Genomic DNA, 21,271 nt, shown 5'->3' on the forward strand with positions numbered 1-21,271 from the left:
TGATCCCAAAAATGGGATTATTGACCCCAAAACTGGGATAAATGACCCCAAAAGTGGGATAAATTATCCACAGAATTGGAAAAATTACCCCAAAATTGGGATGAATGACCCCATGGGAAAAATGACCCCAGAAATGGGATTATTGACCCAAAATTGGATAAATTACCCCGAAATTGGATAAATGACCCCAAAATTGGGAGAAACGGCCCCAAAATTGGGAGAAATGGAACCAAAAATGGGAGAAATGATCCCAGAAATGGGAGAAATGGCACCAAAATTGGGAAAAATGGCCCCAAAAATGGGATAAATGACCCCAAAAATTACCCACAAAATTGGAATAAATGACCCCAAAATTGGGATAAATGACTCCAAAATGGGATAAATTACTCCAAAAATGGAATAAATGGCCCAAAATTGGGATAAATTATCCACAGAATTGGAATAAATGACCCCAAAATTGGGATTAATGACTCTAAAACTGTATGGGATAAATGACCCCAGAATTGGATAAATGACCTCAAAATTGGGAGAAATGGCCCCAAAAATGGGAGAAATGGCATCAAAATTGGGGATAAATGGCCCCGAAATTGGAGAGAAATGGCACCAAGATTGGGAGAAATGGCCCCAAATTGGGAGAAATGGCACCAAAAATGGATAAATTACCCACTAAATTGGAATAAATGACCCCAAAATTGGGAGAAATTACCCCAAAATTGGGATAAATTACCCACAGAATTGGGACAAATGACCCCATGGGAGAAATGACCCCAGAAATGGGATTATTGACCCGAAATTGGGAGAAATGGCCCCAAAATTGGGAGAAATGACCCCAGAAATGGGATTATTGACCCCAAAATTGGGATAAATGACCCCAAAAATTGGAATAAATGGCCTCAAGTTTGGATAAATGGCCCCAAAAATTGAACAAAGGACCCCAGAACTGGGAAAAATGACCCCAAGATTGGATAAATGACTCCAAAATTGGGATAAATGGCACCAAAATTGGGAGAAATGGCCTCAAAATAGGAGAAATGGCACCGAAATTGGGAGAAATGGACCCGAAATTGGGAGAAATGGCACCAAAATGGGAGAAATGGCCCCGAAATTGGGAGAAATGGACCCGAAATTGGGAGAAATGGCACCAAAATGGGAGAAATGGCCCCGAAATTGGGAGAAATGGCACCAAAATTGGATAAATGGCCCCAAAATTGGGAGAAATGGCCCCGAAATTGGAATAAATGGCCCCAAAATGGGAGAAATGGCCAAGAAAATGGGATTATTGACCCCAAAAATTGGGATAAATGGACCCAAAATTGGGAGAAATGGCACCAAAATTGGGGAGAAATGGACCCAAAAATGGAATTATTGACCCCAAAACTGGGAGAAATGACCCCAAAATTGGGAGAAATGACCTCAAAATTGGAATAAATGACCCCAAAATTTGGATTAATGACTCTAAAACTGTATGGGATAAATGACCCCAAATTGGGATAAATGATCCCAGAAATTGGACAAATGACCCCAGAAATGGGAGAAATGGCCCCAAAAATGGGAGAAATGGCCTCAAAATTGGGGATAAATGGCCCCAAATTGGGAGAAATGGCCCCAAAATTGGAATAAATGGCCTCAAAAATGGGATAAATGACCCCGAAATTGGGAGAAATGGCACCAAGAATGGGAGAAATGGCATCAAAATTGGGAGAAATGACCCCAGAAATGGGATTATTGACCCCAAAATTGGGAGAAATGGCACCAAAATGGGAGAAATGGCCCCAAAATGGGAGAAATGGACCCAAAATTGGGATAAAGGACCCCAAAAATGGGAGAAATGACCCCGAAATTGGGAGAAATGACCCCAGAAATGGGATAAATGATCCCAAAATTGGAATAAATGACCCCAAAATTTGGATTAATGACTCTAAAACTGTATGGGATAAATGACTCCAAAATTGGGATAAATGACCCCAAATTGGGATAAATGACCCCAAAATTGGGATAAATGACTCCAAAATTGGAGAAATGGCCCCAAAATGGGAGAAATGACCTCAAAATTGGGATTATTGACCCCAAAATTGGGAGAAATTACCCCAAAAATGGGAGAAATGGACCCGAAATTGGGATGAATGACCCCATGGGAAAAATGACCCCAGAAATGGGATTATTGACCCCAAAATTGGGAGAAATGGCCCCAAAATGGGAGAAATGGCCCCGAAATGGATAAATGGCCCCAAAAATGCATAAATTACCCACTAAATTGGAATAAATGACCCTAAAATTGGGAGAAATGGCCCCAAAATGGGAGAAATGGCATCAAAATTGGAATAAATGACCCCAAAATTGGAATAAATTACCTCAAAATTGGGATGAATGACCCCAGAATTGGGAGAAATGGACCCGAAATTGGAATAAATGGCCCCAAAATTGGGAGAAATGGCCCCAAAATTGGAGAAATGACCCCGAAATTGGGAGAAATGGCCCCAAAATTTGGATTAATGACTCTAAAACTGTATGGGATAAATGACCCCAGAATTGGATAAATGACCCCAGAAATGGGATTATTGACCCCAAAATTGGGATAAATTACCCACTAAATTGGAATAAATGACCCTAAAATTGGGAGAAATGACCCGAAATGGGATAAATGGACCCAAATTGGGAGAAATGGCACCAAAATTGGATAAATAACCCCAAAATTGGATAAATTACCCACAAAATTGGAATAAACAACCCCAAAATTTGGATTAATGACTCTAAAACTGTATGGGATAAATGACCCCAGAATTGGATAAATGACCCCAAAAATAGGAAAAATTACCCCAAAATTGGGATGAATGACCCCATGGGAAAAATGACCCCAGAAATGGAATTATTGACCCCAAAAATGGAATTATTGACCCCAGAATTGGATAAATGACCCCAAAATTGGGATAAATGACCCCAAAATTGGGAGAAATGGCACCAAAAATGGGAGAAATGACCCCAAAATTGGGATAAATGGCCCGAAAATGGGATAAATGACCTCAAAATTGGGAGAAATGGCCCCAGAAATGGGATTATTGACCTCAAAATTGGAATAAATGACCCCAAAATTCAGATTAATGACTCTAAAACTGTATGGGATAAATGACCCCAGAATTGGGAGAAATGGCCTCAAAATTGGGAAAATGGCACCAAAAATGGGATTATTGACCCCAAAACTGGATAAATGACCCCAAAATTGGGAGAAATGACCCCAAAATTGGGATAAATGACCCCAAAATGGGAGAAATGGCCCCAAAATTGGGAGAAATGGCACCAAAATGGGAGAAATGATCCCAGAAATGGAATTATTGACCCCAAAATTGGGAGAAATGACCCCGAAATTGGAATAAATGGCCCCAAAAATTGAATAAATGACCCCAAAAATGGGATAAATGACCCCAAATTGGGATTTTTGGCCCCAAATTGGAATTTTTGACCCCAAAATTGGAATTTTGGACCCCAAAATTGGAATTTTTGGCCCCAAATTGGAATTTTTGGCCCCAAACGTGTCCGGAGCCCCCTTGGGGGGCCCCTCCCCCCCCCGGGCCCCTCCCCCACCCTGACCTTTGCCGGGGGGGGAGGGGCGGGGGGGGGGCTAAAAATAAACCCCACGTGACCCCGGGGGGGGAGGGGCTAAAAATAAACCCCACGTGACCCCGGGGGGGGAGGGGCTAAAAATAAACCCCACGTGACCCCGGGGGGGGGGGAGGGGCGGCTCGGGGTGGCCCCAACCCCCCAGAGGCCAAAGTGCCCAAAATTACCAGAAAATTCTCCCAAAATTACCCCAAAAATCCCAGAAAATCCCCCCCAAAATTACCCCAAAAATCCCATAAAATTCCTCCCAAAAATCCCATAAAATCCCCCCAAAATTTCCCCAAAAAATCCCATAAAATTCCTCCCAAAATTACCCCAAAAATCGCATAAAATTCTCCCAAAATTTCCCCAAAAATCCCATAAAATCCCCCCAAAAATCCCATAAAATCCCCCCCAAATTTCCCCAAAAATCCCATAAAATTCCTCCAAAATTCTCCCAAAATTCCCCCAAAATTTCCCCAAAAGTTCCACAAAAATCCCACAAAATTCCCCCCAAAAATCCCATAAAATCCCCCCAAAATTTCCCCAAAATCCCATAAAATTCCCCCTAAAATTCCTACAAATTTTCCCAAAAATCCCATAAAATCCCCCCAAAATTACCCCAAAAATCCCATAAAATTTCTCCCAAAATCCCTCCAAAATTTCCCCAAAAATCCCATAAAATCCCCCCAAATTTTCCCCAAAAAATCCCATAAAATCCCCCAAAATTTCCCCAAAAATCCCATAAAATCCCTCCCAAAAATCCCATAAAATTCCTCCCAAAGTTTCCCCAAAATTTCCACAAAAGTCCCATAAAATCCCCCCAAAATTTCCCCAAAAATCCCATAAAATCCCCCCAAAAATCCCATAAAATTCCTGCCAAAATTTCCCCAAAAATCCCATAAAATCCCCCCAAAATCCCCCCAAAAATCCCATAAAATTCCTCCCAAAATCCCCCAAAATTTCCACAAAAATCCCATAAAATCCCCCCAAAACTTCCCCAAAAATCCCATAAAATTCCTCCCAAAATTTCCCAAAATTTCTCCCATAAAATTCCTCCCCAAATTCTCCCAAAATCCCATAAAATTCCCCCCAAAATCCCCCAAAATTCCCCCTAAAGTTTCCCCCAAAATTTCCCCAAAAGTTCCACAAAATTCCCCCCAAAATTCCTCCCAAAAATCCCATAAAATTCCCCCCAAAATCCCCCAAAATTTCCACAAAAATCCCATAAAATCCCCCCAAAATTACCCCAAAAATCCCATAAAATTCCTCCCAAAATCCCCCCAAAATTCCCATAAAATTTCCCCAAAAATCCCATAAAATTCCCCCAAAATTACCCCAAAAATCCCATAAAATCCCCCCAAAATTCCCATAAAATTTCCCCAAAAATCCCATAAAATCTCCCCAAAATCCCATAAAATTCCTCCCCAAATTCTCCCAAAATCCCATAAAATTCCCCCAAAATTTCCCCAAAAATCCCATAAAATTCCTCCCAAATTCCCCCGAAAAATCCCATAAAATCCCCCCAAAATTACCCCAAAAAATCCCACAAAATTCCTCCAAAATTTCCCCAAAAGTTCCACAAAATTCCCCCCAAAAATCCCATAAAATCCTCCCAAAATTTCCCCAAAAATCCCATAAAATTCCCCCCAAAATTCCCATAAAATTCTCCCAAAATCCTTCCAAAATTTCCCCAAAATTCCCATAAAATTCCTCCCCAAATTCTTCCAAAATTCCCTAAAATTCCCCCCCAACCCCATAACCCATCCCCGACCCCATAAACCCCCATAGGTGCCCCATAACTGCCCCCATAGGTGCCCCCAGGTGTGCCCAGGTGTGCCCAGGTGTGCCCAGGTGCCCCCAGGTGCCCCCAGGTGTGCCAGCCGTGCCCACCTTGCAGCCCTGAGCAATCCCAGTGCTCCGGGTATCCCCCCACCCTTGAGACCCCCGACCCCATAACCCATCCCTGACCCCATAACTCCCTCTCTGACCCCATAACTCCCCCATAGGTGCCCTCCAGGTGTGCCCAGGTGTGCCAGCCGTGCCCACCTTGCAGCCCTGAGCAATCCCAGTGCTCCAGGTATCCCCCAACCCTTGAGACCCCCGACCCCATAACCCATCCCTGACCCCATAAACCCCCGTAACTCCCCCATAACTCCCCCATAGGTGCCCCCCAGGTGCCCCCAGGTGTGCCAGCCGTGCCCACCTTGCAGCCCTGGGCGTTCACGGCTTTGTGGACACTCTCCAATCCTTGAGACCCTCCAGTCCTCCAACCCCATAACCCATCCCTGACCCCATAAACCCCCATAACTGCCCCCATAAACCCCCATAGGTGCCCCCAGGTGTGCCCAGGTGTGCCAGCCGTGCCCACCGTGCAGCCCTGGGCGTTCATGGCCGCCAGGGTGCGGCGCAGGGCGGGCTGGGGCGGCTCCATTCCCTGACCCCATAACCCATCCCTGACCCCATAACTCCCCCATAAACCCCCATAGGTGCCCCATAGGTGCCCCCAGGTGCCCCCAGGTGCCCCCAGGGGTGCCCACCTTGCAGCCCTGGGCGTTCATGGCCGCCAGGGTGCGGCGCAGGGCGGGCTGGGGGAGCTCCATTCCCTGACCCCATAACCCATCCCTGACCCCATAAACCCCCATAAACCCCCATAAACCCCCATAACTCCCCAATAAACCCCCATAGGTGCCCCCAGGTGTGCCCAGGTGTGCCCAGGTGTGCCAGGCGTGCCCACCTTGCAGCCCTGGGCGTTCATGGCCGCCAGGGTGCCCCACAACCCTCGATCCCATAACCCCATAACTCCCTCTGTGACCCCATAACTCCCCAATAAACCCCCATAACTCCCCCATAGGTGCCCCCAGGTGTGCCCAGGTGCCCCCAGGTGTGCCAACTGTGCCCACCCTGCAGCCCTGGGCGTTCATGGCCACCAGGGTGCCCCACAACCCTTGATCCCATAACCCCATAACCCATCCCTGACCCCATAACTCCCCCATAAACCCCCATAGGTGCCCCCAGGTGTGCCCAGGTGTGCCAGCCGTGCCCACCTTGCAGCCCTGGGCATTCATGGCCGCCAGGGTGCCCCAGAACCCTTGATCCCATAACCCCATAACTCCCTCTGTGACCCCATAAACCCCCATAACTCCCCCATAACTGCCCCATAGGTGCCCCCAGGTGCCCCCAGGTGTGCCAGCCGTGCCCACCGTGCAGCCCTGGGCATTCATAGCCACCAGAGTGCCCCACAACCCTCGATCCCATAACCCCATAACCCATCTCTGACCCCATAAACCATCCCTGACCCCATAACTCCCCCCCAGGTGCCCCCAGGTGTGCCCAGGTGTGCCAGCCGTGCCCACCTTGCAGCCCTGAGCAATCCCAGTGCTCCAGGTACCCCCCAACCCTTGAGACCCCTGAGCCCATAACCCATCCCTGACCCCATAAACCCCCATAACTGCCCCATAGGTGCCCCCAGGTGTGCCCAGGTGTGCCAGCTGTGCCCACCTTGCAGCCCTGGGCGTTCATGGCCGCCAGGGTGCGGCGCAGGGCGGGCTGGGGCGGCTCCATTCCCTGACCCCATAACCCATCCCTGACCCTATAAACCCCCATAACTCCCCCATAACCCATCCCTGACCCCATAAACCCCCATAGGTGCCCCCCAGGTGCCCCCAGGTGCCCCCAGGTGTGCCAGCCGTGCCCACCTTGCAGCCCTGAGCAATCCCAGTGCTCCGGGTACCCCCCACCCTTGAGACCCCTGACCCCATAACCCATCCCTGACCCCATAACCTGTTACTGACCCCATTCCCTGACCCCATAACTTGCCCCCAGGTGCCCCCAGGTGTGCCCAGGTGTGCCAGCTGTGCCCACCTTGCACCCCTGAGCAATCCCAGTGCTCCAGGTATCCCCCAACCCTTGAGACCCCCGACCCCATAACCCATCCCTGACCCCAGAACCCATCCCTGACCCCATTCCCTGACCCCATAAACCCCCATAACTCCCCCATAACTCCCCCATAGGTGCCCCCAGGTGCCCCCAGGTTCCCCCAGATGCCCCCAGGTGTGCCAGGGGTGCCCACCTTGCAGCCCTGGGCGTTCATGGCCGCCAGGGAGGGGCGCAGGGCGGGCTGGGGGAGCTCCATTCCCTGACCCCATAACCCATCCCTGACCCCATAACCCCCCATAACTCCCCCATAACTCCCCCATAGGTGCCCCCCAGGTGCCCCCAGGTGTGCCCAGGTGCCCACCTTGCAGCCCTGGGTGTTCATGGCTTTGTGGGCACCCTCCAACCCTTGAGACCCTCCAGTCCCTGACCCCATAAACCCCCATAAACCCCCATAATCCCCCATAACTGCCCCATAGGTGCCCCCAGGTGTGCCCAGGTGCCCCCCAGGTGCCCCCCAGGTGTGCCCAGGTGTGCCAGCCGTGCCCACCTTGCAGCCCTGGGCATTCATGACTTTGTGAGCATCCTCCAATCCTTGAGACCCTCCATTCCCTGACCCCATAAACCCTCATAAACCCCCATAACCCCCCCATAAACCCCCATAACTCCCCCATAACTCCCCCATAGGTGCCCCCAGGTGTGCCCAGGTGTGCCAGGGGTGCCCACCTTGCAGCCCTGGGCGTTCATGGCCGCCAGGGTGCGGCGCAGGGCGGGCTGGGGGAGCTCCATTCCCTGACCCCATAAACCCCCATAACTCCCCCATAACCCCCCATAACTGCCCCCCAGGTGCCCCCAGGTGTGCCCAGGTGTGCCCAGGTGTGCCAGCTGTGCCCACCTTGCAGCCCTGGGCGTTCATGGCTTTGTGGGCACCCTCCAACCCTGGAGACCCTCCATTCCCTGACCCCATAAACCCCCATAACTCCCCCATAACCCATCCCTGACCCCATAAACCCCCATAACTCCCCCATAAACCCCCATAACTGCCCCATAGGTGCCCCCAGGTGCCCCCAGGTGCCCCCAGGTGTGCCAGCCGTGCCCACCTTGCAGCCCTGGGCGTTCATGGCCGCCAGGGTGCCCCACAACCCTCGATCCCATAACCCCATAACTCCCTCTGTCACCCCATAACCCATCCCTGACCCCATAAACCCCCATAGGTGCATCCAGGTGCCCCCAGGTGCCCCCATAACTCCCCCATAGGTGCCCCCCAGGTGCCCCCCAGGTGCCCCCAGCCGTGCCCACCTTGCAGCCCTGAGCAATCCCAGTGCTCCAGGTACCCCCCAACCCTTGAGACCCCCGACCCCATAACCCATCCCCGACCCCAGAACCCATTCTCTGACCCCATAAACCCCCATAACTCCCCCATAAACCCCCATAACTCCCCCATAACTGCCCCATAGGTGCCCCCAGGTGTGCCCAGGTGTGCCAGGCGTGCCCACCTTGCAGCCCTGGGCGTTCATGGCCGCCAGGGTGCGGCGCAGGGCGGGCTGGGGCGGCTCCAGCAGCTCCACCTGGGTGCGCACGGCGCTCTCCACGTAGGGCCCCACCAGCACGTAGCTCTCGCCCCACTCGTCGGCCGTCACGCGCGCCTTGGTCTGGAGCACCGTGTAGATCCCACCCACTGTGGGGAGATAACGGGGTCAGGGACACCCCAAATATTCCCAAATTTATCCTAAATAACCCCAAAATCCACCCCAAATTCACTCTGAATTCCTGGGAACCACCTGAGCAATCCTGGGTGCCTGGGACACCCCAAATCCCAAATCCCAAATCCCAATCCTGATCCCATGGCTCATTCATAGGGGAACATTGTGTAAATCCCACCCACTGTGGGGAGGGGGATAATGGGGTCAGGGGCACCCCAAATTTATCCTAAATTTGCCCTAAATCCATCCCAAATTCACCCCGAATTCCTGGGAACCTGGGACACCCCAAATCCCAAACCCCAATCCTGACCCCATGGGTCACTCACACGGCAGCACCGTGTAGATCCCACCCACTGTGGGGAGGGGAATAACGGGGTCAGGGGCACCCCAAATTTATCCTAAATAACCCCAAAATCCATCCCAAATCCATCCCAAATAGATGAGCGCACCCCAAATACCTGGGACACCCCAAATCCCAAACCCCAAACCCCAAATCCCAATCCTGACCCCATAAAAGGATCCCATGGGCAGCACCGTGTAGATCCCACCAACTTTTGGGGTGGGGGGATAACGGGGTCAGGGGCACCCCAAATTTATCCTAAATAACCCCAAAATCCACCCCAAATTCACCCCGAATTCCTGGGAACCTGGGACACCCCAAATCCCAAATCCCAAACCCCAAACCCCAATCCTGACCCCATGGGCAGCACCGTGTAGATCCCCCCCACTGTGGGGGAATAATGGGGTCAGGGGCACCCCAAATTTATCCTAAATAACCCCTAAATCCACCCCAAATTCACCCCAAATACCTGGGAACCTGGGACATCCCAAACCCCAAATCCCAAACCTGATCCCATGGATTATTCATAGGGCAGCACTGTGTACATACCCCCAAATGTTGAGGGATAACGGGGTCAGGGGGACCCCAAATTTATCCTAAATAACCCCAAAATCCACCCCAAATCCATCCCAAATAGATGAGCCCACCCCAAATATCTGGGACACCCCAAATCCCAAATCCCAAACCCCAAATCCCAATCCTGACCCCATAAAAGGATCCCATGGGCAGCACCGTGTAGATCCCACCCCACTGTGGGGAGGGGAGATAACGGGGTCAGGGACACCCCAAATTTATCCTAAATAACCCCTAAATCCACCCCAAATTCACCCCAAATTCCTGGGTACCTGGGACACCCCAAATCCCAAATCCCAATCCTGACCCCATGGGCAGCACCGTGTAAATCCCACCCACTGTGGGGAGGGGGATAATGGGGTCAGGGGGATCCCAAATTTACCCTAAATAACCCCAAAATCCATCCTAAATTCACCCCAAATTCCTGGGAACCTGGGACACCCCAAATCCCAAATCCCAACGCTGACACACCTGGGATCCCATGGCTCATTCATAGGGGAACACCGTGCAGATCCCTCCCACTTTTGGGGGGATAACGGGGTCAGGGACACCCCAAATTTACCCTAAATAGCCCCAAAATCCACCCCAAATTCACCCCGAATTCCTGGGTGCCTGGAACACCCCAAATCCCAACGCTGACACACCTGGGATCCCATGGCTCATTCATAGGGGAACACCGTGCAGATACCACCCAACTTTTGGGGGGATAACGGGGTCAGGGACACCCCAAATTTACCCTAAATAGCCCCAAAATCCACCCCAAAAACCTGAGCTTAACCTCGGTACCTGGGACACCCCAAACCCCAAATCCCAAATCCCAATCCTGACCCCATATAAGGACCCCATGGGCAGCACCGTGTAGATCCCACCAACTTTTGGGGGAATAACGGGGTCAGGGGGACCCCAAATTTACCCTAAATAACCCCAAAATCCACCCCAAATTCACCCCGAATTCCTGGGTGCCTGGGACACCCCAAACCCCAAACCCCAAACCCCAAATCCCAAATCCCAAACCCCAAATCCCAACCCTGAGCCCATGAAAGGATCCCATGGGCAGCACCGTGTAGATCCCACCCACTTTTGGGGAGGGGGGATAACGGGGTCAGGGGCACCCCAAATTTATCCTAAATAACCCCAAAATCCACCCCAAATCCATCCCCAAATTCCTGGGAACCACCTTGGGTACTTGGGACCCTTTAAATCCCCTCCTGGACTCCCCTAAATCCCCCCCAGGACCCCCCAAATCCCATCCAGGACCCCCCAAAACCCCTCAGACACAAATTGGACCCCCCCAAACACTCCCTAGGACCCCTCAAATCCCATCCAGGAGCCCCCAAAATCCCTCAACACACCTGGGACCCCCCAAAATCCCCTCCAGGATCCCCCCAAATCCACCTTGGTATCCCCCAAATTCCCTCCAAGATGCCCCAAATTCCCTCCAGGACACCCCAAAATCCCCGAGACCCCCAAAATCTCCTATGGGAGCCCCTAAATCCTTCTGGGACCCCCCAAATTCCCTCCAGGACCCCTCAAAATCCCCCTGGGACCCCCCCCAAAACCCCTCCAGGAGCCCCCAAATCCTCCTTGGACCCCCTAAATTCCCCCTGGGACCCCCCAAATTCCCTCCAGGACCCCCTAAAACCCCTCCAGGACCCCCCAAAACCTCTCCAGGACCCCCTAAAATCCCCCCAGGACCCCCCAAAATCTCCCTGGGATCCCCCCAAATCCCCTCCAGAACCCCCAAATCCTCCTTGGACCCCCCAAATCACCTCCAGGACCCCCCAAAATCTCCCTGGGACCCCCCAAATCCCCTCCAGAACCCCTAAACCCCCTCTGGGACCCCCTAAAATCTCCCCAGAACCCCCCTAATCCCCCCTGGGACTCCCTAAAACCCCTCCAGGACCCCCCCAAAACCTCTCCAGAACCCCCAAAATCTCCCCAGGACCCCCCAAAATCTCCCTGGGACCCCCCAAACCCCCTCTGGGACCCCCCAAAATCTCCCTGGGACCCCCCAAATTCCCTTCAGGACCCACTAAAACCTCTCCAGAACCCCCCTAATCCCCCCTGGGACTCCCTAAAACCCCTCCAGGACCCCCCAAAACCTCTCCAGAACCCCCTAAAATCCCCCCAGAACCCCTCTGGGATCCCCAAATCCCCCCCAGGACCCCCCAAAATCTCCCTGGGACCCCCTAAATCCCCTCCAGGACCCCCCAAACCCCCCTGGGACCCCCCCAAAATCCCATCCCGCGGTGCATTGTGGGACACGGTGATGCCCCTGACCCCTCCCATGATGCCCCGCGGCACCGGGAGTTTCCCACAATGCACCGCGGCTCCCATTAACCCTTAATGGACCGGGAGCTTCCAAAAATCCCCCAAAATTCCCATTTGGGGGAGGGGTTTGGGGGGTCCTGGGATGTCCCAGGAGGGGTTTGGGGGGTCCTGGGGGGTTTGGGGGGGTCCCAGGGGGTATTTGGGGGGAATTTGGGGGTTCTGGATGGGATTTTGGGGGTCCTGGGAGGATTTGGGGGATCCAGGGAGGGTTCAGGAGGAAATTGGGGGTCCTGGGGGGGGATTTGGGGGCTCCAGGAGGGGTTTGGGGGGTCCTGGGAGGATTTTGGGGGGTCCTGGGGGGACTTTGGGGGATCTGGGGGGTCCTGGAAGGATTTGGAAGATTCTGGGGGGGGGGTTCAGAGGAAATTTGGGGTCCCAGGAAAATTTGAGGGGGCCCAGGGGGATTTGGGGAATCCAGGGGGGATTTTGGGGGGTCCCAAGGGGGATCTGGGGGGGCACAAGAGGGATTTTGGGGGGTCCAGGGGGGATCTGGAGGGATTTTGGGGGGTTTTTAGGGGTATTTTTTGGGGTTTTTTAGGCTAATTTTTTGGGGGATTTTAGGTTCTTTTTTGGGGAGTTTTAGGGCTTTTATTTGAATATTTTAGGATATTTTTAGGGGGGTTTTAGGCTACTTTTGGGGGCGTTTTAGGGCGGTTTTTTTGGGGGGTTTTAGGGTATTTTTCAGGAGCATTTTAGGGCATTTTTTAGGATATTTTTGGGTTTTTTTAGGGTATTTTTCAGGGAGGTTTCAGGGTGGTTTTTAGGGTATTTTTGGGTGGGGATTTATGGAATGTTTAGGTTTTTTAGGGCGTTTATTTTAGGATTTTTCAGGTATCTTTTAGCTGCTTTATTTGGGGGGGTCTCAGTGGTTTTTAGGGTATTTTTGGGGTTTTTTAGGATATTTTTTGGGGGATTTTAGGTCTATTTTTTTGGGGAGTTTCAGGGCTTTTATTCGAGTATTTTGGGGTATTTTTAGGGGGGGTTAAGGCTATTTTTGGCGAATTTTAGGGCATTTTTTTCGAGTGTTTTAGGGTATTTTTTGAGAGCGTTTTAGGCGTTTTTTAGGATATTTTTGGGTTTTTTTAGGGTGTTTTTCAACGAGGTTTTAGGGTGGTTTTTAGGGTATTTTTGGGTGGGGATTTTAGAGAATGTTTGGGTTTTTTTAGGGCAATTTTTTAGGATTTTTTAGGTATCTTTTAAGCTGTTTTATTTGGGGGGGGTTCTCAGTGGTTTTTAGGGTATTTTTGGGGTTTTTTAGGATATTTTTTGGGGGATTTTAGGCTATTTTTTGGGGAGTTTTAGGGCTTTTATTCGAGTATTTTGGGGTATTTTTGGGGCCGTTTAAGGCTATTTTTGGGGGGGTTTAGGGCTTTTTTTTGAGTATTTTAGGGTATTTTTCAGGAGCATTTTAGGCATTTTTAGGATATTTTTGGGTTTTTTTAGGGTGTTTTTCAAGGAGGTTTTAGGGTGGTTTTTAGGGTATTTTTGGGTGGGGTTTTAGGAAATATTTGGGTTTTTTTAGGATTTTTTATGTATCTTTTAAGCTGTTTATTTGGGGAGGGGTCTCAGTGGTTTTTAGGGTATCTTTTGGGGGGTTTAGGGCGTTTTTTTAGAGTATTTTGGGTATTTTTTGGGGGGGTTTTAGGGAATTTTGGGGTTTTTTTAGGGTGTTTTTTTAGAGTATTTTGGGGTATTTTTGGGGGGGGTTTTAGGAATTTTTGGGTTTTTTTAGGGTGTTTTTTTAGAGTATTTTGGGGTATTTTTTGGGGGGATTTTAGGGAATTTTTGGGTTTTTTTAGGGCGTTTTTTTAGGATTTTTCAGGTATCTTTTAAGGTGCTTTATTTGGGGAGGGGTCTCAGTGGTTTTTAGGGAATGTTTGGGGTTTTTTTAGGGTGTTTTTTTTAGAGTATTTTAGGGTATTTTTGGGGGGTTTTAGGGTGTTTTTTTAGAGTATTTTGGGGTATTTTTGGGGGGGTTTCAGGGAATTTTTGGGTTTTTTTAGAGCGTTTTTTTAGAGTATTTTGAGGTATTTTTTGAGGGATTTTTAGGGAATTTTTGGGGTTTTTTTAGGGCGTTTTTTTAGAGTATTTTTGGGTATTTTTGAGGGATTTTAGGGAATTTTTGGGTTTTTTTAGGGTGTTTTTTTAGAGTATTTTGAGGTATTTTTTTGGGGGGTTTAAGAGAATTTTTAGGTTTTTTTAGGATTTTTCAGGTACCTTTTAAGCTGCTTTATTTGGGGAGGGGTCTCAGCGGGTTTTTAGGATATTTTTGGCACCGGTTCCCAATTTGGGGCGGGGGTCTCACCTTTGTTGGCCACCTCCCAGGCCACCTCGAAGAGCACGACGTTCTCGGGGGGTCCTTTGGGAGCATTTTAGGGCGTTTTTTTAGGATATTTTTGGGTTTTTTTAGGGTACTTTTCAGGGAGGTTTTAGGGGTGGTTTTTAGGGGTATTTTTGGATGGGGTTTTAGGGAATGTTTAGGTTTTTTTAAGGCGTTTATTTTAGGATTTTTCAGGTATCTTCCAAGCTGTTTTATTTGGGGGAGGGGTCTCAGTGGTTTTTAGGGTATTTTTGGGGTTTTTTAGGATATTTTTTGGGGAATTTTAGGCTATTTTTTGGGGAGTTTCAGGGCTTTTATTCGAGTATTTTAGGGTATTTTTCTAGAGTGTTTTAGGGCGTTTTTTAGGATATTTTTGGGTTTTTAAGGTATTTTTCAGGGAGGTTTTAGGGTGGTTTTTAGGGTATTTTTGGGTGGGGTTTTAGGGAACGTTTAGGTTTTTTTAGGGTTTTTCAGGTACCTTTTAAGCTGCTTTATTTGGGGAGGGGTCTCAGTGGTTTTTAGGCTATTATGGGGGGTTTAGGGCGTTTTTTTTAGACTATTTTAGGGTATTTTTGGGGGGTTTAGGGTGTTTTTTTAAAGTATTTTGGGGTATTTTTTGGGGGGTTTTTAGGGAATTTTTGGGGTTTTTTTTAGGGCGTTTTTTAGAGTATTTTACGGTATTTTTTGGGGGGTTTTAGGGAATTTTTGGGTTTTTTTAGGGCTTTTTTTAGGATTTTTTCAGGTATCTTTTAAGCTGTTTTATTTGGGGGGGTCTCAGTGGTTTTTGGGGGGTTTTAGGGTGTTTTTTTAGAGTATTTTAGGGTATTTTTGGGGGGTTTTAGGGTGTTTTTTTAGAGTATTTTGAGGTATTTTTTGAGGGGTTTTAGGGAATTTTTGGGTTTTTTTAGGGTGTTTTTTTAGAGTATTTTAGGGTATTTTTGAGGAGTTTTAGGGTGTTTTTTTAGAGTATTTTGGGGTATTTTTGGGGGGGTTTTAGGGAATTTTTGGGTATTTTTAGGGCATTTTTTTAGGATTTTTCAGGTATCTTTTAAGCTGCTTTATTTGGGGGGGTCTCAGGGAATTTTTGGGTTTTTTTTAGGGCGTTTTTTTTAGAGTATTTTACGGGTTTTTTTGGGGGGGTTTTAGGGAATTTTTGGGTTTTTTTAGGGCGTTTTTTAGGATTTTTCAGGTACCTTTTAAGCTGCATTATTTGGGGAGGGGTCTCAGCGGGTTTTCAGGATATTTTTGGCGCCGGTTCCCAATTTGGGGCGGGGGTCTCACCTTTGTTGGCCACCTCCAGGCCACCTCGAAGAGCACGACGTTCTCGGGGGGTCCTTCGGGAGCATTTTAGGGCATTTTTTAGGATATTTTTGGGGTTTTTTAGGGTACTTTTCAGGGAGGTTTTAGGGTGGTTTTTTAGGGTATTTTTGGGGCGAAGTTTTAGGGAATGTTTGGGTTTTTTAGGGCTTTTTTTAGGATTTTTCAGGTACCTTTTAAGCTGTTTTATTTGGGGAGGGGCTCAGTGGTTTTTAGGGTACTTTTGAGGAGTTTAGGGTGTTTTTTTAGAGTATTTTGGGGTATTTTTTGAGGGGTTTTAGGGAATTTTTTGGGGGTTTTTAGGGCGTTCTTTTTAGAGTATTTTGGGGTATTTTTGGGGGGGTTTTAGGAATTTTTGGGTTTTTTTAGGGCATTTTTTTAGAGTATTTTGGGGTATTTTTTGGGGGGAGTTTAGGGAATTTTTGGGGTTTTTTTAGGGTGTTTTTTTAGGATTTTTCAGGTATCTTTTAAGCTGCTTTATTTTGGGGGGGATCTCAGTGGTTTTTAGGGTATTTTTGGGGTTTTTTAGGCTATTTTTGGGGGGATTTTAGACTATTTTTTAGGGGAGTTTCAGGGCTTTTATTTCGAATATTTTAGGATATTTTTAGGGGGGTTTAAGGCTACTTTTGGGGGCGTTTTAGGGCGGTTTTTTTGAGTATTTTAGGGTATTTTTCTAGAGCGTTTTAGGGCATTTTTTAGGATATTTCTGGGTTTTTTAAGGTATTTTTCAGGGAGGTTTTAGGGGTGGCTTTTAGGGTATTTTTGGGTACAGTTTTAAGGAATGTTTAGGTTTTTTAGGGCATTTATTTTAGGATTTTTCAGGTATCTTTTAAGCTGTTTTATTTGGGGGGCTCTCAGTGGTTTTTGGGGTATTTTTGGGGGGTTTAGGGTGTTTTCTTAGAGTATTTTAGGGTATTTTTGGGGGGGGTTTTAGGGAATTTTTGGGGTTTTTTTAGGGCGTTTTTTTTCGAGTATTTTGGGGTATTTTTTGGGGGGTTTTAGGGAATTTTTACGGCATTTTTTTAGGATTTTTCAGATACCTTTTAAGCTGCTTTATTTGGGGAGGGGTCTCAGCGGGTTTTCAGGATATTTTTGGCGCCGGTTCCCAATTTTGGGGCGGGGGTCTCACCTTTGTTGGCCACCTCCCAGGCCACCTCGAAGAGCACGACGTTCTCGGGGGGCGCCGGGACCCCCCCCAGTCCTCCAGGCCCGGCAGGGAACTGACGGACACCGAGCGGGCCAGCGGCATCTGGGGGGCAAAATTGGGGAGGGGGCGTCAGGGGGGGACCCCGACCCAAAATGGGAAAGGTGGGGACCCCAAAAATGGGGGGAAAATTGGAAAAAATGGGGGGAAAATCACAAAAAATGAGGGAAAATCTCAAAAATTAAAGTGGTTCAGGGAGGGATCCCAAATTGGGGGAGGGGGGCGTCAAACAGGGGGCATGGGACCCCCAAAATGGGGGGGAATTGAGGAACGAGACCCCCAAAATGTCAGGGGAGACCCCGACCCAAAATGGGAAAGGTGCGACCCCAAAAATGGGGGAGATCCCAAAAAATGGGGGGAAAATCACAAAAAATGAGGGAAAAACCCCAAAAATGGAAGTGGTTCAGGGAGGGATCCCAAATTGGGGAGGGGGCGTCAGGGGGGGACCCCCGGAACGGCAGGGGAGACCCCGACCCAAAATGGGAAAGGTGGGACCCCGAAAATAGGGGGGAAAATCACAAAAAATGGGGGGAAAATCACAAAAAATGAGGGAAAAACCCCAAAAATTGAAGTGGTTCAGGGAGGAATCCCAAATTGGGGAGGGGAATCCCAAATTGGGCGAGGGGGCGTCAAACAGGGGGTATGGGACCCCCAAAATGGGGGGGAATTGAGGAACGGGACCCCCAAAATGTCAGGGGAGACCCCGACCCAAAATAGGAAAGGTGCGACCCCAAAAATGGGGGGAAAATCACAAAAAAGGGGGGAAAAACCCCAAAAATTGAAAGTGGTTCTGGGAGGGATCCCAAATTGGGGAGGGGGCGTCAGGGAGGGACCCCCGGAACGGCAGGGGAGACCCCAACCCAAAATGGGAAAGGTGGGACCCCGAAAATGGGGGGGAAAATCACAAAAAATGGGGGAAAATCACAAAAAATGAGGGAAAAACCCCAAAAATTGAAGTGGTTCAGGGAGGAATCCCAAATTGGGGAGGGGGCGTCAAACAGGGGGCACGGAACCCCAAAATGGGAATTGAGGAACGGGACCCCCAAAGTGTCAGGGAGACCCCGACCCAAAATGGGGGGAGATCCCAAAAAATGGGGGGAAAATCACAAAAAATGGGGAGAAAAATCTCAAAAATGGAGAGAAAGCCCCAAATTGGGGAGGGGGCGTCAGGGGAGGGAACCCCCGGAACGGCAGGGGAGACCCCGACCCCAAATGGGAAAGGTGCGACCCCAAAAATGGGGGGAAAATTAGAAAAAATGGGGGGAAAATCTCAAAAATGGGGAGAAAAATCTCAAAAATGGGGAGAAAGGCCCAAATTGGGGAGGGGGCGTCAAACAGGGGGCACGGGACCCCAAAATGGGGGGGAATTGAGGAACGGGACCCCCAAAATGTCAGGGGAGACCCCAACCAAAATGGGAAAGGTGCGACCCCAAAAATGGGGGAAAATCACAAAAAATGGGGGAAAATCTCAAAAAATGAGGGAAAAACCCCAAAAATTAAGTGGTTCAGGGAGGGATCCCAAATTGGGGAGGGGGCGTCAAACAGGGGGCACGGGACCCCAAAATGGGGGGGGAATTGAGGAACGGGACCCCCAAAATGTCAGGGGAGACCCCAACCTAAAATGGGAAAGGTGGGACCCCAAAATGGGGGGAAATCCCAAAAATGGGGGGAAAATTGGAAAAAATGGGGGAAAAACCCTAAAAGTGGGAATGGTCCTGGGAGGGATCCAAATTGGGGAGGGGGCGTCAAACAGGGGGCACGGAACCCCCAAAATGGGGAGAATTGAGGAACGGGACCCCAAAAATGTCAGAGGAGACCCCAACCCAAAATGGGAAAGGTGCGACCCCAAAAATGGGGGGAAAATCCCAAAAAATGGGGGGAGAACCCCAAAAATGAGAAAAAATCCCCAAATTGGGGAGGGGGCATCAAGGAGGGACCCCCAAAATGTCAGGGGAGACCCCAACCCCAAAAGGGAAAAGTGGGACCCCAAAAATGGGGGGAAAATCCCAAAAATGGGGGAGAATTCCCAAATTTGGGGGGTTTTGGGTCACTGAGGGGTCACGGGACCCCCAAAATGGGGGGGGGGAATTTTTTGAGGAGGGGTCTTCAGAACTTTGGGTGATCCCAAAATAGGGGTTGGAGTGGGATGGGGGAGAAAAGGGGGGGGGGGGTCCTTACCAATGAAGACTCCCCCATTACCCCCCCACCTATGGGACCCCCCCCCAAAATCCCATAACCCCCCAAGACCCCCCCAAAAACCCCATAACGCCCCCAAGACCCCCCCCAAAACCCCATAACCCCCCAAGACCCCTCCCATTTATGGGACCCCCTCCCCAGTACCCCATAAACCCCTCAGGATCCCCCCAAGACCCCTCCTATGACCCCAAAAGCCCCCCATGGGACCCACCACCTCTCATGAGACCCCCCCCCAAAACCCCATAACCCCCCCCAGGACCCCCCCCCCCCCATCCATGGGACCCCCTCCTCACTCATGAGACCCCCTCCCATTTATGGGACCACCCCCACTCAGGACCCCAGGACCCTCAGGACCCCTCTCCTATGGGACCTGGGACCAGACCCCACCCAAGACCCCATAACCCCCCCATGGGACCCCCCCCCCCAAAACCCCATAACCCCCCCAGGACCCCCCCCCCAACCCATGGGAACCCCTCAAAGCCCCATAACCCCCCCCCAGGACCCCCCCCCCAAAACCCCATAACCCCCCCAAGACCCCCCCCAAAACCCCAGGACCCCTCCTCATCCATGGGACCCCCACTCAGGATCCCATAAGACCCTTCAAGACCACCCCCAAACCTATGGGACCCCTCCCCATGACAGCATAACCCCCCCAGGGACCACCCCCCACCCATAGGACCCCCCCCCCAATACCCCATACCCAGCCCAGGACCCTCCCCCTCACCCATGGGACCCCACCCAGGACCCCAGGACCACCCCCCAACCTATGGGACCCTCTCCATGCCCCCCCCCCCATGACCCCATAACCCCCCAGGACCCCACCCCCACCTATGGGACCCCCTCCCCACTTATGGGACCCCATGACTTCCCCCAGGACCCCATAAACCCCTCAAGACCCCCCCCAAATACGTCATAACCCCCCCAATTATCACCCCCTCACCCATGGGACCCCCTCCATGTAAGGGACCCCCTCCCCATGACCCCATAACACCTCCAGGACCCCTCCTCACCCATGGGACCCCCTTCATATCCCCCCCAGGACCCCATAAAACCCCCCAGGACCCCCTCCTCATCCATGGGACCCCCCCTAGGACCCCATAACGCACCCATGGGACCCCCTTCAGACCCCCCCAGAACCCCTCCTTCACGCATGCGACCCCCCCCCCCCCATTTATCGAATCTCCCCCACGCATGACCTCATAACCCTCCATAAGCCCCCCAGGACCCCCCCCCACTTATGGGATCGCTCCCCATGACCCCATAACCCCCCCCAAGACCCCCCAAAGGACCCCATAACTCCCCGGGACCCCTTCCCATAACCCCATAACCCCCCCCCCAGGACTCCCCCTCACCTATGGGACCCCTCCCGAGGACCCCGTAACTCCCCAGGACCCCCTCTCATGACTCCATAACCCCCTCAGGACCCCCCCTTCAGGACCCCCCTCCCTCATGGGACCCCTCAAAATCCCCCTCAGGACCCTCCCTCATCCACGGGCCCCCCCCCCGTTCCCTCACGGGACCCCCCGAAAATCACCCTCAGCCCCTCCCAACCTCACTCCCCCACCCAAACCCCCCTTTAGGACCCCGCCCTCGCCCATGGGTGCCCCCCCTCAGCCAAATTCCCCCTCCACCCTCAGCGCCCCCTCCCCACCTCACGGGACCCCCCCCAGAGGAGCCCCCTCACGGCTCCAAACTTCTCCAGCACAACGAGGACCCCCCCGGGGACCCCCCCAAACCCTCACGGGACCCCCCCCACATGGAGACCCCTCCCCACGGGGGGGTCCCGGGGGGGTCTCTCGGTCCTGGGGAGTCTTTGA

At 50.9% G+C, this 21,271-nt stretch overlaps 1 pseudogene; it reads right to left on the reverse strand.

Moving 5' to 3' along the window:
• LOC141726680 (glycogen [starch] synthase, muscle-like) overlaps window positions 1-17,303 on the reverse strand; it is a 39,579-nt pseudogene extending 22,276 nt beyond the window's left edge.
• Between the last annotated feature and the right edge of the window lie 3,968 nt (window positions 17,304-21,271).

The sequence above is a fragment of the Zonotrichia albicollis genome, chromosome 38 (assembly GCF_047830755.1).
Source record: "Zonotrichia albicollis isolate bZonAlb1 chromosome 38, bZonAlb1.hap1, whole genome shotgun sequence".
NCBI classification, from domain to species: Eukaryota; Metazoa; Chordata; class Aves; order Passeriformes; family Passerellidae; genus Zonotrichia; species Zonotrichia albicollis.